Source organism: Xyrauchen texanus, chromosome 39, assembly GCF_025860055.1.
Source record: "Xyrauchen texanus isolate HMW12.3.18 chromosome 39, RBS_HiC_50CHRs, whole genome shotgun sequence".
NCBI lineage: Eukaryota > Metazoa > Chordata > Actinopteri > Cypriniformes > Catostomidae > Xyrauchen > Xyrauchen texanus.
Genome location: NC_068314.1, coordinates 29,347,607 through 29,361,613, shown reverse-complemented (window position 1 = coordinate 29,361,613; position 14,007 = coordinate 29,347,607). Strand labels below are relative to the sequence as shown.

Here is a 14,007-nt window from a genome sequence, read left to right as displayed (position 1 = left end):
GCAAAATGGTAAAAGATTTTTGGCCTGATGTTCCAGGCTTGATTTAGTAGAATGATCACTCAGCACAATCAGATGAAAAGTCAACAATGTTTCAGAATAATCTGTCAAATTACTGACAAGTGCCATCTTTCATTAGACATCTTTGCATCAATTGAAATGAGGTTGCATTTTCCCTATAATATAACAATTTTACTCCACTGACAGATAGTGAAGCCGCACATGGTTAAAATGACAGTTATTCTTATTATAACATAGTGTGCTATCAGAACCTCTACTCAAACATTTAGTATCCAAAATCTAGCTACAGTTAACTCCAGGTCTACATTAATTTGGCTTTGGAAGTCAAAGTGAATGGGAGAGGGGCCAAAAACAAATGCAATTCTCCATGGATGTTTATAATTATGTTGGCTTGAAAAATAAGATACCAAATATCTCTATCCAGGGGCAGTTCTAGGGTCAGTGGATATTCAGGGATTAACCCAGACCTCTGTAGATATGTATGGGGGCATCCTTTGATTAAATACTGGGATAAAATACACTTTAATACAAGTTTATATGTTACATCTGTGGGGTGCCATCTATATAGTACATCTTTAAATGTTAGTGAAAAAAAAACCTAAAAGCTCCCAAAAACTGTTTTCACAGCCTCAGAGTGTGTTAAAAAGCACTCAGAATCGGCCCGTAAATCGGAATCTTTAGTGAATGTGGTGCTAAACCAGCAAAGAGAGCGTTTCCTAACAAATAGTAATGAATTTCCCCCTATGTACTTTAAAACATTATCTAACAAAAACCAACTATTAGTCCCTTCAGCTTTCTGTAGTTTGGCACACATTGTGTGTAATTAGCAGTTTTATAGCCTATTATTGATTCGCCTGGTCAGTGGTGTAACATGGACCTTATGGGTCTCAGTACAAAGCACCTATTGGGCCCATTTTCAGTGCTACCAATCCATATACCAGATGGTTTATCTGACAATCTGTCTGACTATCTATCTAACTAGCTGGCTGTTGTCTTACTGCAAGGTCTATTTACTGCCAAACCTCAAGCTTTTTAAACTTTAAGGACAGGCTTTGTCAAATCAACATCAAAGTTTGTCTAGTTTGAACACTGCAAATCATTACACTATTCTGGTAGACTTTGACACCATAAGTGTTGAAACCATGTTAATTAACTAGACAATTCTTGAGTATCGAACACTGGAATTGTAACATTGGGGGTTGGCTGGTATGTTATTTAGCAGATGATTTCATTGAAAGTGACTTGCATTATTTATGTGAGTACATTGATTGCAGTCTGTGCACACCTCTACGCTACAGTGAAGAAAACAAAACAAAACAAAACGCTTGAGAGAATTTTCACCGGAGTGAGAAATATGACATCAATTTACATGTCATAGGTCTACATATAATGCTCTATCCTTTTTTATTTTAAGTTTGATTTAACTTTTTTTTTTTACTTAATATTTTAAAGTCATCCTGAGACATCCTTGGAAATTTGATGAGAACCACAGACCTTCTACACTTTTCATACAAGATTTGATAAAGGGTGTTAATGGAGTGAATATTTAACCTTCAAGTTAGCTCACTGCAAGGATGACACTCTGAGGTGAGGTGTTAATCTCAGCAGAAACTAATGTGTTTGTGTCTATGTGCTTCGCACTGTGTTGAGAATTGTTTAGAAGGACTAATATACATTTTTGTGCCTTTACACATGTATTGTGTTTAAACAATATATGTTGTTTCGATTAGTGTGCGAGATCATTAGAAGAGAGAAAACAGTGTTATTATTTAACATTTAATCATTTATATATTATTTAAAAATGTTAAAAGAGTGAGGAAACAAATTCTGATATACTGATTGTCTAAAAACAGAAAAAGATGTACTACCCAGTGCCATATAAAGGCAAAACACAGTAACTATGCCAAAAATGATACTGAGAAAAATTACTTCAAAGCTGTTTGGTTGTCCAGCCAAATCTGGACTGTAAACTTTTCACACTCTGTTTTCCCTAAAACTGAGCATAGTTGAGCAAAACCCTACTATCACAGAAGAGAACTAATTCTAGTCTTAACTCTGTCAGTATTTACTGCGTTTTGCTTCATTAACAGTATAGTATTGATGCAGAGGGAAGACTGCAAATTATGATTGGCCCATGCTTTTTCCATGACAGCACAGAAAACACAGATAGTAACCTATATATTTGTGGGGATAGATACAGTATGTTTACATTATGTAAACCCATCCGGCATGTACTAAGTGCTATTGAAAGAGGGATTTGATGGAAACTTTTGTTCCAAAGGCTGACATGTCTGCCTCGTCAACTCGCTGATCTAAAATCATGACAGATAGGAAAGAGTGGTTATGCAGAATGCATTGTCCTGGGATTTATCTAAAATATATAAGGAAAGTTTTCAAGTAATTTTAAAAAAAAACATTCAGAGAGATTTTTGAAGCTGAGCATTTCAGCTTTTCTTGGCAGGTTTCCTTGGTGCCAGATAGTGATAGAAATCATGCATTGTAGCAGAGGCAAAACATATGAATGCATATCAGAGGAAAAACCATGACACCCAAGAGTCCTGTTTTCGAAGGCTCTCTCTAGAGAAATCACAAGCATAAAAGAACAACAACATTAGGTTACTTGATAGATAAATAGGGTGCCTGCTTTCTGCAATCATCCTTGTATTGGTCATCTGACACTGTGCATGTTAAATCCATCCCACTGACAAAGCACTGTATGTACAGTAATACATCAATGCAAATATATGAAGGGTGTTAGTTAAAAATGTAATATTGCAATAAAATCAAAGCAATAAATATGAACAGAGAGAACATCACAGTAGAAAATATGGGGTTCATTTTAACTGATTGGATTTTATGTTCTTCTGTTCAAAAGTTATAGGCCTACACTGTTAGGGTCCATTTTCTTCCACTTATCTTTGGCAAATGTGGATTTTTTTTTTTTCAACACAATAATGAATATTAAAAAGTGAGAGCAGCAGTAAAGGCTTCAGGCATTATCTGTAAATCTGCAAGGAGACATTTCATTTACAGTTTGCCAGTGCTTCGCCACAATAAAATTTTTGAAAAGCAAATTTATTCTCACTTTTCTAACATTTTTCCCTTGTCTTTGGGCTGTCTGCTTCCTCTGCCCCTAGACTTGCCTGCTGTTTTGAGACTCCCTTAGCTTCCGCAGATCACAACAAACACACACACACAAGACTTTTGCAGTACTTTTATATCTACAAAGTTACTTTTGAACAGCTCTCTCCCCTCCACATTTGTCCTTTGGTGCTTCTTTGAACGGAGTCATCTGGGTGTTTTAAAAGCACAAGCAAAAGCGAAAGAGGGCTGTTTATTTGGGAGATATGTTTAAAAGTCTCCATTATAGAGATGGATATCATTACTATAGCTGGGCCAGGATTGTTTGTGTTGATTGTTTACTTAAAGAGCAACATGCAGGTTGAATTTATAACTGAATTAATACTTTATATTGTCTGCAGAGGTCTTTTAAAAACACATATGTAGAAATTACTAATGAAATCTCATTTGATGTAGAGATTTTGATGAAAATGTGCTAGGCTCTGGAATACGCCTTTCCCGCTATCAACGCGTCATATGACGTAGAGGCTGAGGCAAACAAAAGAGCTCACGGTCAGCTCTCATTGTGGGTGTTGATGTAGTTATAGCAGTAGTAGACAGAAAGTTTTAGAGAAGCCATAATGGTAAATTATTGTGTTTGTGCTGGTTGCACGAATTCCAGCCTGTCAGGACATCGTGTCCATCATTTTCCTTCTAGAAAAACAAGGCTTTTCGGTCTTGAGTGCGTTTTGTGCAGGTGAAGAGAGCAGACTTCACTGCCGCGTCTGTTACCACACACTCGGTCGTTTGTGGCGCACATTTCACTCCGGAGAATTATCGACCTGGAGATTTGTTGGAGTCTCGGATGGGATTTCGGAGTAAGGACCACGTGAGGCTGATTACTGATGCTGTTCCCTCGGTGCACTCGATGGAATCAAGTCCACCGTCAAAGTGTACACCGGATTTTGGCGCGGGCTGGACTGGAGGACAAAGTGCTAACGTTAGCAGACATTCTGTGCAACGAAAACGAGGACTTAGCAGAGTAAGTCTTACTTTTAATTATTTTAACTCTTAATTTGCTCATAATTATAGGCCTGTGGGCCATCATAGGCATGTTCGGCCACACCGGAGAACTCAGTTTCTTCATTCGCATCCATTGTAACCTGAGCTTGAACTTGACCAGACTCCCTCGCCCATCGTCACTTCCGGTTAGTGCTTTATAGACGCGGAAGTTATTTTATCACAATTTATCTCACAATATCGTTAATGGCTAAATATATATTACTCCAGTTCAGAAAATCTAGTTGTTTTATCATCAACATACACTATGCTATATAGGGTGTCCAACCTGCATGTTGCTCTTTAATTGACCCTGCAGAGCTGGTTCATCATAACACATAAAAGAGGCGAGACTATTTTGTGGCTCAGCTGAGATAGAGCATAAATTTGGGATGCATTATCTTTTAGTCAATGATGGTCCATACATCAAAAGAAAGCATTAGACTTGTCACTTTAAACAACATCTTTGAACATCTGTGCAAAGTGTCTGCACTGTATCACACATTAATCATCTTCCATTTTGTGTTCCACTGGTAGGAGGAGCATCAACACTTTATTCTCAAATGCTGGCTCAACACAACTTCTATCAAATGTAAATGCTACATTACAAAGTCAGATCCCTGAGTTATAGGAGCAAAAGACGTGCAAATCGGGCACACCTTGTTCTTTGGGATGTCTCACCAGGCTTCGAAGGCTCTCCAAGGGGAGCATTTGTGTTTTGGGAGTCCACATATTGATGAAGTGCTGCAGATCTGTTGACACTCTGCATATATAAATACTGATATTTAGCATAGCCTTAAGCAAGGACATGAAGTGTAGACAAACAAATAATGGAAAACCAAATATAACTAGACGATTGAAGATCATGATATTATGGCATTGAAGGAAAATTGACGAGTTATGCAACTTACCATATGCCTTGTGAAATTTTAACAGCGCCAAAGCACACAAAGAGAAGATTATGACACTTTTGAACATAGTTCCTGTTTTATTTAGCCTCTAAATATAAGATGGCTTTGCATAGTTTTACAGAACTGATGTTGGAATTTCAACAGACACAGGCCTCTAATCTTATACATGATTGTGGCAGTGGTGGCGTGGTCGAGTGCCCGTCTGTGGAGAATGCAGTAAGGGCGCTTGCACTTTAGCTAAATTATGTCTCACACCTGTCTCTATTTCGGCGGAGCGCAAAGCAACAGAGTGTTGAAGGCAGAAAAATAAAGAAATGGAGCTGAAACTCGGGACATGGAATACGCCCCATGGAGTCCTCCCAGATGGCCGAGATATGCATCAGAGCCACCAAAAATCCCTGATTGAGCTGCGCCAAGACCAGGATCGCCGGTTCTTTGAGATCCTGCGAGCTCAAGCAGAGGACCAGCATGCGATCCGGAGCCTTCTCGGCCAGTAGAAAGCCCTGACTATGAGCCCGGAAACCGCAGCCCCCTTCCCCCACCCACACTCTTGAAAATGGGGGCAGAAGATTCTTGATCTGTTTGAATGGACCACCGAGATCTGGGGCTGGCCGCGTGACTAGTGGACGGCCAGGCTCCTTCAGTTGTTGTCCGGGGGAAGCCCCAGAGGCTAACCTCCTGGCCTTTGATGACCTGAAGAAGGCCATCCTGCAGAAGGCAGGTTGTAGTCCAGAAGCAGTACTGCCAGCTCTTCCAGTCCTTGAAGCTAGGTAAGACCAACCGCATGTTTGCCTTCTCCCAACGGCTCCGAGACGCATGCCGGAAATGGCTGCTGGTGGGGAACCGCGACGTCGTGGGAGTGCTCGACCAGTTGGTACTGGAGTAGCTAATCCTTCATCTGCCAAAAGGAACGGCGGATTTTTTCCAGTGCCACTGCCCGGCATCGCTGGACGAAGCTGTCCAACTCGCGGAGGACCATATGGTGGCATATCCAAGGGCGAAAGAGCCCTCCTCTCTCTCTCCCTCCCTCCCCCTGTGTGTTCCCCCCTTCCCTCTGCAGAACTCCACCTCCGAGGCAAGTTCCCCGTGTGAGGTGATGGACAGTGCCCTTGCCTCTACAGTGCCCCATCACTCTCCCCCCTCAGGTGGACGTGTCCGCCGACGCAAGTGCAGCCGTGGCATCTGGGACAGCCTGCTGGGATTGCAGGGATCCGGGGCACTTCCGGGATCAATGCCCTGTAATGGAGCTGGGGACAGTGGTCTGGATCCCCAACACCCCGCAGGCTGCCCCCGACGGGGCCGGAGCTTTCCGGATGCCGGTAAGGATCAAGGGGGTTACTCACCAAGCATTGGTGGACACAGGTTATAATCAAACCATGGTCCACCAATGCTTGGTTCAACACGAGGCATTGGGTACAGCTAAAACCGTGAGAGTGAAGTGTGTGCATGGGGATATTCACAAATACCATATGGTGACCCTGCTTATTAAATTTCAGGGAACAAAACATAGAGTAGAGGCCGCGGTTAGTTCCCGCCTCACCCATCTGCTGATTTTGGGGACTAATTGGCCTGAATTCAGAAATATATTAAAGGGCATATGTGCGGATGGGTCCTGCGTAAAAGCAATGAGATGCGATTTGTTCGATGCTCTGGCAGGGGAGGCGGAGCCGGGGCCATCTTCATCAGCTCCCGCTGCGGCCCCTCCCATCCTAAGGTAATTTCCCGAAGTGAATATCCCTCTGGAACAGTCGAGAGATGAAACACTTAAGCACACCTTCGACCAAGTGAGAGTGATTGATGGTCAACAACTCCGGCCAAGTGTCGCACTTTCATATCCCTATTTTACGATTATAAACGAGTTGTTGTATAGAGTGACGAAGGACACTTAAACAAAAGAAGATACAACCCAGCACTTAATACCGTGGAGCCACTGGGAAATGGTGTTCCAGGCAGCTCACTATAATCAGTTGGCAGGTCACCTAGAGGAAAGTAAGACACTGAACTGCTTAATAGCCCATTCTTATTGGCCAGACATTGGCAGCAATGTCCGCAGCTGGTGTGTGGCATAACATGAATGTCAGCTGGTGAATCCACCAGCCACAAAAGCATCATTGCGCCCCCTTCCTAATCGAGGTCACCTTCGAAAGAATTGTCATGGACCTCGTCGGGCCATTAGAGCTGACAGAGCGGACATCGCTTTTTATTAGTCCTAGTGGATATCCGGAAGCAGTGCTTCTGCGCACGGTGTTGCGGAGGCACTCTTCAAAATAATCTTCTGGGTGGGGATGGCTTCCCGGATTTAGTCATGGCAGTGGGGGGCGTGGTTGAGGGGAGAGAGAATGCAGTAAGGGCACCTGGCACCTGAGCTAAATTATGTCTAACACCTGTCTCTAATTCCAGTGAGCATGAGGATAGCGGCATATAAATGGCCACGCCACCGCCAGACAAGAGAGAGAGAATAACACGAGTGACCAGTGACTGCCATGTCTTATTGATTGTTTTATTTAATTTTGAAGCTGAAGACTCAGAGAAGTATATGTTGACAAAGTTTGTGTTAAACTGATCTGATTGAACTGAAAAAAGCAGCGAGAAGAGTGCACGCAGAGTGTTGAAGGCTGAGAAATAAAGAGCCTTACTTGACTGGATCACTACTCTCCATCTCCTCCCTTCCATCTCCGAGCTTGAACTCATTACAGTGATCAACATTGAAGTTGTTGCCCGTTGGATACAACCCTGCCATTCAAAGCTTTTATGTGATGTTACAATGAGCACCTGCCCTTAGGAATAATGTGGTAACATTCCTCGCTTCACAAAAAGGATTTGCACATTTCAATTTCATAACAAAGTTCCATCAAATTGATGTAATCTTTAATAAAAATACAAAAAAAAATAAATATTTTTTTATAATTAAGTATTAATTTAAATAAATTAATACAATTTATTCAAATTAATACTTAATTAATTATAAAAAATATTTTTTTTATATTACATTACACAAAAATTTAATTTTACAATTGAATTTTACAATGGAATTTTATTAAATTGAAATACGTAAATCTTGAAAATAGGCTAAAATATTTATTTTAATGTTCCTCTGTTCATGCATGATTTTCAGTATCATATTTTTAATAATAACTGAAAACAACTTGTCTTTGTAAACAAGCAGTTGCAACAACACTATAATTGTGAGACTGATAAGGCACATTCTCATTATTTAGATGCACAGTCAAAGAAGCGTCCAATGAATGAAAACATCTATGAAATATCAAAAGACATGGTGCAGTTACCCTTTTAAGAGTATGCAATAATGACAGAATCATAGGTAACCATGGCTACAAACACTAATGGGCCACATGTGGGCTACTGGCTTTAAGCTCATTTCATAACACTGACAAGGGCGCACGTCTGGATAAACCTGCTAGGAATTAAACTATTGTTTTCTTATCATGGCATTGGTTGATTTTGATTTTGACTATAGCTGTCAAGTATCATGTTCCAGTTCTCAATTGTCCAAGAGGTGTTGAATGTTTACTAACATTAATTACAAACTTATTTGAGCCCCCACCAAAAAGGTGCTTCAAAAGAACAAGCTCGTATTCAAATAAGCGCTAACATCCAGAATCTGACCATTCATTTGTTTGGATTTTTTTCTTATGATCCACCTTAAATGACTGATTCCACACAAGTCCCTCCCTCCCTCTCCGCCGCAGTTCTCCCAACCCTCGTACTGAATCTCTATCTTCCCTCTTTCGATTTCCAGCCAAGGCAACCAGTAATTGAGACGGTGTCTTTTTCGTTGCGCGCTGAAAGGTTGCGTTTATCCGCACTTTTCCAGGCGGTTAAACGGGTGTAAGAGTAAGCAGTTCGCCCGCAAGAAAATAGAGCAGTTAACAAAACAAAACTGGGATCTGTTGCGTTGCGCTCCGCCGTAACCAAATCGGAACATTCACCAAAACATCTTGTGATTATTTCCTCTTCTTTCTTGTTGGGAAAAGGTTGTTGGATTGGCTTCGAGCAGACGGGCTTCTTCTCATCGGGTTAGTTTATACTGGTGTGATCTAAGAAGTTTCCATCTACTGTTTATTTACATATAGCCAACGCGGAGGTCAGATTTTATATGTAGGAAAAACGACGAATTCCATCCTGCTGGTTGACGGGCACCAATTCTAAAGTTAGTTTCAAGATACAGAGTAAACAAACACGGATTGAAAGCAACTATCCGAAGAAAGACTTATCTGTTTTTCCGTTCAAGATTCACTTACAGACATTCTTTAATCATTGTGAGTTTTGAGGAGAAAGGGCTTGTTCTAAAGCAAAAAGGAACGATGGTTGTTTCTTCTGGATGCACTGAATGAAGAGGAACGTCCCATGTGCGGCTTTCACTCTTCCTGACAGAAACTGCCCTCCAGCTCTAAGGAAGGTTTGTTATTTTCTTGTTTTCTTGGTCTACCCATGTACTTCCCTTTTGTTTTCTTCCCACAGGTGTGTTTGTATGTCCCATTTGGTTTGTTGTAAATGTTCCTCTAAGCTAGTGCATTTGCTCACAAGATTTTGCCAGTGCCCGTTGCAAATATTATTTCAGCAATGCTTTTCAGTGAACAATTTGAATGCGGAAGTAGTAGTTGTCGAGGATATACCTTTACAAATATTACTTAGATCTTGTTTTCGTTCGGTATTCCTATAACGCAACTGTGCGCTGCATGCCAGTGTTGTGCTTATACATTTTAAATAAAATTTAAAAAAATATATAAATACGTGTTGCCGCATTTTAGTGCATTTCACAATCGCTGCTGTCAAGTCTGAGGTGTCAGAGCAGTCACACAACGGCGAGGTGAGAACTGTCGAGAATTTGTGTTGCTCACTTGGCCGCGGTTTCTTCCATTTTTTCCACTATGGACAATTTCACAAGTCTCTCTTTAATGGGTAAAAATAAACGGGTGTATTTCGAGTGAAGGGCTGACTGATAAAAGAGGTAATCGGTCGATCCCTCTGACGTCATCCCTTTGGGTAACATCCACCGCCTCTCTCTCGCGCCTCTCTGGGTGTGTCCTCGCGCTACAAGCTCAAACGATTAAAAAACAAGAAGACCCCCTTTACCTCAGGATTTTCATCATCAATGCGCAAGTTGTCGCTTAACTTAATATTCATAAGCGATAAGAGGCAATGCTATATTGTGCAAATCCGTGTATATCCACTTTATCGTGACTATATTCGTAATATGACACAGTTTCGAGTGCCCTGGTGCTATCATACAACGGTTACTACATAATAAAACTAATAATTATTTTATTGATTATTATTATTTTAAGTCAGACCATTAGGCTAAATGTCATTCATCCATTAGATAATACAGGCCAAAGCTGCTTTTCAATTCGTAGGGTTTCCTTATGCAGTAACTGCTCCCTACTCGCTGAACATGGGATATCTGTTGAAAGTCACTTCACTTGACAAAATTAGTTCATTTGTAATACCCTTCAACATCATCAAACACAGACAAGGCTTGAGTCCCACAGATTAGGAGTTTCACAATATGCTTGTGTAAATGCATGCAAGAAAATTACCTTACATCCACTTATATACATTTATAGTACATCCACGTGTCTTCTTTTACATATGTGTTGTTACATATTTAAATCAGTATATTTTTCCAGATTAATCTCTATGTTAAATGACTGTTGCTGTTTAATACATATCAGGACTCAATGCTAAGAATTTTTTCTATTGGCCCGGTTGGGCCCAACACAAAAATGGCAAATAGCTGTTTTTACCATCATGGCTTTAAAAAAGATGTCAGAAAGAGAAATATATTTTACATATCTTATGTTTTTAATACACCCAGGGCCCTGGGTAGCTCAGCGAGTAAAGACGCTGACTACCACCCCTGTAGTCGCAAGTTTGAATCCAGGGAATGCTGAGTGACTCCAGCCATGTCTCCAAATTGGCTTGGTTGCTTGGTAGGGGAGAGTCACTTGGGGTAACCTCCTTGTGGTCTCTAGAATGTGTGGTTCTCGCTCTCGGTGGGGCATGTGGTGAGTTGTGTGTGGATGCCCTGGAGAAAAGCGTGGGCATCCACACGCGCTATGTCTCCGCAATAACGCACTCAACAAGACACGTGGATTGCATGCTTGCAGACAAGATGCATGGATTGATTGTCTCAGACGCGGAGGCAAGATAATCGACCTCCGCCACACAGATTGCAGCGAGTCACTACGCCACCACGAGGACTTGGAGCGCATTGGCAATTCCAAATAGGGGAGAAAAAAATAAAATGTCCTTCAAAATTGAGTCACATTTATAATTTACATTTATGCATTTGGCAGACGCTTTTATCCAAAGCGACTTACAGTGCACTTATTACAGAGACAATCCCCTCGGAGCAACCTGGAGTTAAGTGCCTTGCTCAAGGACACAATGGTGGTGGCTGTCTATGGCTGCAACAACTATTCGATAAAATCAATAATTGTTGATAATGGAAATCGTCAACAATGAATTTAAATAAGTTGGATATTTGCAGTGAACACAGAGAAGATGCATCAGTGACGTCAGTAAATTATAATTCATTTAAAAAACAACAGAGACAAGTTGAAGCGGAAAATACACAACAATTTTGTCCAAGTTTCTTTTATAAATTACCAGAAAAAAAAAACATTAAGTTAATAAAAAAAAAAAAACATGATTAGGCCTATGTATTTTTGCCTAATTATTGCCTTTTATTTTCTATTATTGCACTTTTAATTAACCTTGCCCAATAATTGTGAACGGAACATTCTCAGAATGTTCTACACTTTGTCCTGTATTCGTATTTGTGAGCTTCTTCATCTGCAAATGTATAATGCATAAATTAGCCTACGGCACTAAAATAAACTTAGATGGCAATCGATTAAACTACGCAATATTAACATGTTGATTGGTTCAGTTGGTGTTTTGCGCCGTTCAATTCTATTTAATGCGGGACATAATAGCCTACAGATAAGATTGAGATGCATTAGATTATAATGTTGCTATGATTATTCTAAATATTTAATAGGGGAGAGATATAGATAGATGTATGTATTGATGACTTTTAGATTTTCTCTCCACATGTGAGTGGATTATCATTGTGTTATTTAGACATGTCTTTTAGAATTTCACAACAAACATTTGATCGTGGCAATCACTTCCCCACTCGTGTTGTCCTTCGCCATCCCGTCATTCATTTTTACTAGTTGACGTAAGAATAAAGAGACGAGACACAAGCATGTAGTTAAGTCAAGCTTTACTGCAAGCTTAACTCAATAATAGGGAGCATGAAAACAGAAAGGAAACGTACCCTTCACGCTGAAGGTCGAACTTTACCAAGTGCTGCTAGATTTTAAATTCATATTTTTTTTAATCAAATTCTTTCTGGTTATATCAGAAATTCTATCTTTCCTTCATGCCAATTGTTTTTAACACTGCTTAACACGTGGTGAATTATTGCATTAAGGTCTGTTAACAGGTGTTTTGGCCATGATGGAGCATTAGTGGAGCGTTCTTGGAGCGATAGAAAACAATGACGCTCTGATTTTTTAAACACCCGCTCCTCGCTCCAGGCACAAATCATGCCACTCCGGTCCGCTCCCACTCAGCTCTACTCACATACTCTGCTGTGTACAAGCATATGTATCTTAACATAATTATGCATTTTTCAGTTAGGCAGAATTATAAAAATTTCTATTCTGGTGTCACAGTTGCCCTCTGATGGGCTGATTGTTTTTTGCCACACTCTATCCCTGATTAATAATTTTACTCTTTAATGAAAAGTACTTTTTGTAAAGTTTTACAAGTAAAGGAACTGTTTTGCATATGTCATAAAAAATTCTCAGATGTGATTGAAAACACTGGAGACCAGATAACAAAAAGAGGTTTCCATTATATATCGTGGAACACTTCCTCATTCAGGAAAAAGGTGGATAGTATGCATTATGTATGAAAAGTGACAAGGACAAGTTATGCACAATCATGTTTTTATTTTTTCTATTTAAAAAATCCAAAATGTAATATTGAAGATTTAGAAGGTTAAAGTGAGTGGCTGTTCTGTGAGAAGTTGCAGGAACTGCTTGCTGCAAAAGCCTGGCAATTGGTTTGTTTACTGTTTCACGTTCACAAAGTCTCCTTGTGTGAAAAGCCACCGTATTGTTTTATGGCCCACAGGGGATGTTTACGAGCTAATCTTCTGCTGGTGAGGATCATTTATTTTGTGGAAAATGTATGAGCAATGTTTAGTATGGCCACAAAATAATCAGTGGAGAAAGGTCAGTCATTATGAAATATGCTGTGATAAAATTTGAGTTTATCCCTGCAGAGCCTCAATAATTCAAGAGAATCCAACCCATGACTGAAGGATTGTTGTTAACAAAATGAGAATGACTGTAACTCCGAGATCACTGTATCATCTGATAGATTTGCAAACAATAAGAGTGTTTTATATTAAAAGTCAATGTTTTAGGATAATATTTTAATAATTGCAAAGAACTAGGGTAACCACAAATCACAGCTGATACCATGTGTGCATGCATACATATACACCGATCAGCCACAACATTAAAACCACTGTGTAGGTTCCCCTTGTGCCGCCAGAACAGCTCTGACCATTCGAGACCTCTGAAAGTGTCCTGTGGTATCTGGCACCAAGATGTTTGCAGCAGATCCTTTAAGTCATGTAAGTTGTGAGATGGGGCCTCCATGGATCAGACTTGTTGGTCCAGCACATCCCATAGATGCTCAATCAGATTGAGATCTGGGGAATTTGGAGGCCAAGTCAACACCATGTACTCTTTATCATGTTCCTCAAACCATTCCTGAACATTTTTTGCAGTGTGGCAGGGCGCATTATCTTGATGAAAGAGGTCACTGCCATCAGGGTATACCATTGCCACGAAGGGGTGTACGTTCTCTGCAACAATCTTTAGTTTGGTGGAACGTGTCAAAGTAACATCCA

General features: G+C 40.3%; 1 protein-coding gene across 4 annotated transcripts in view; it reads left to right on the top strand.

The window, feature by feature from the left end:
- The first annotated feature begins 8,803 nt into the window (after positions 1-8,803).
- Positions 8,804-14,007, top strand: part of LOC127632828 (plasma membrane calcium-transporting ATPase 3-like) — a 112,134-nt gene continuing 106,930 nt past the window's right edge. For all 4 annotated transcript variants that reach the window (XM_052111627.1, XM_052111625.1, XM_052111628.1 and 1 more), the window contains exon 1: positions 8,804-9,468. The gene's annotated coding sequence lies outside the window, so the exon portion shown is untranslated. The remainder of the gene's footprint in view (positions 9,469-14,007) is intronic.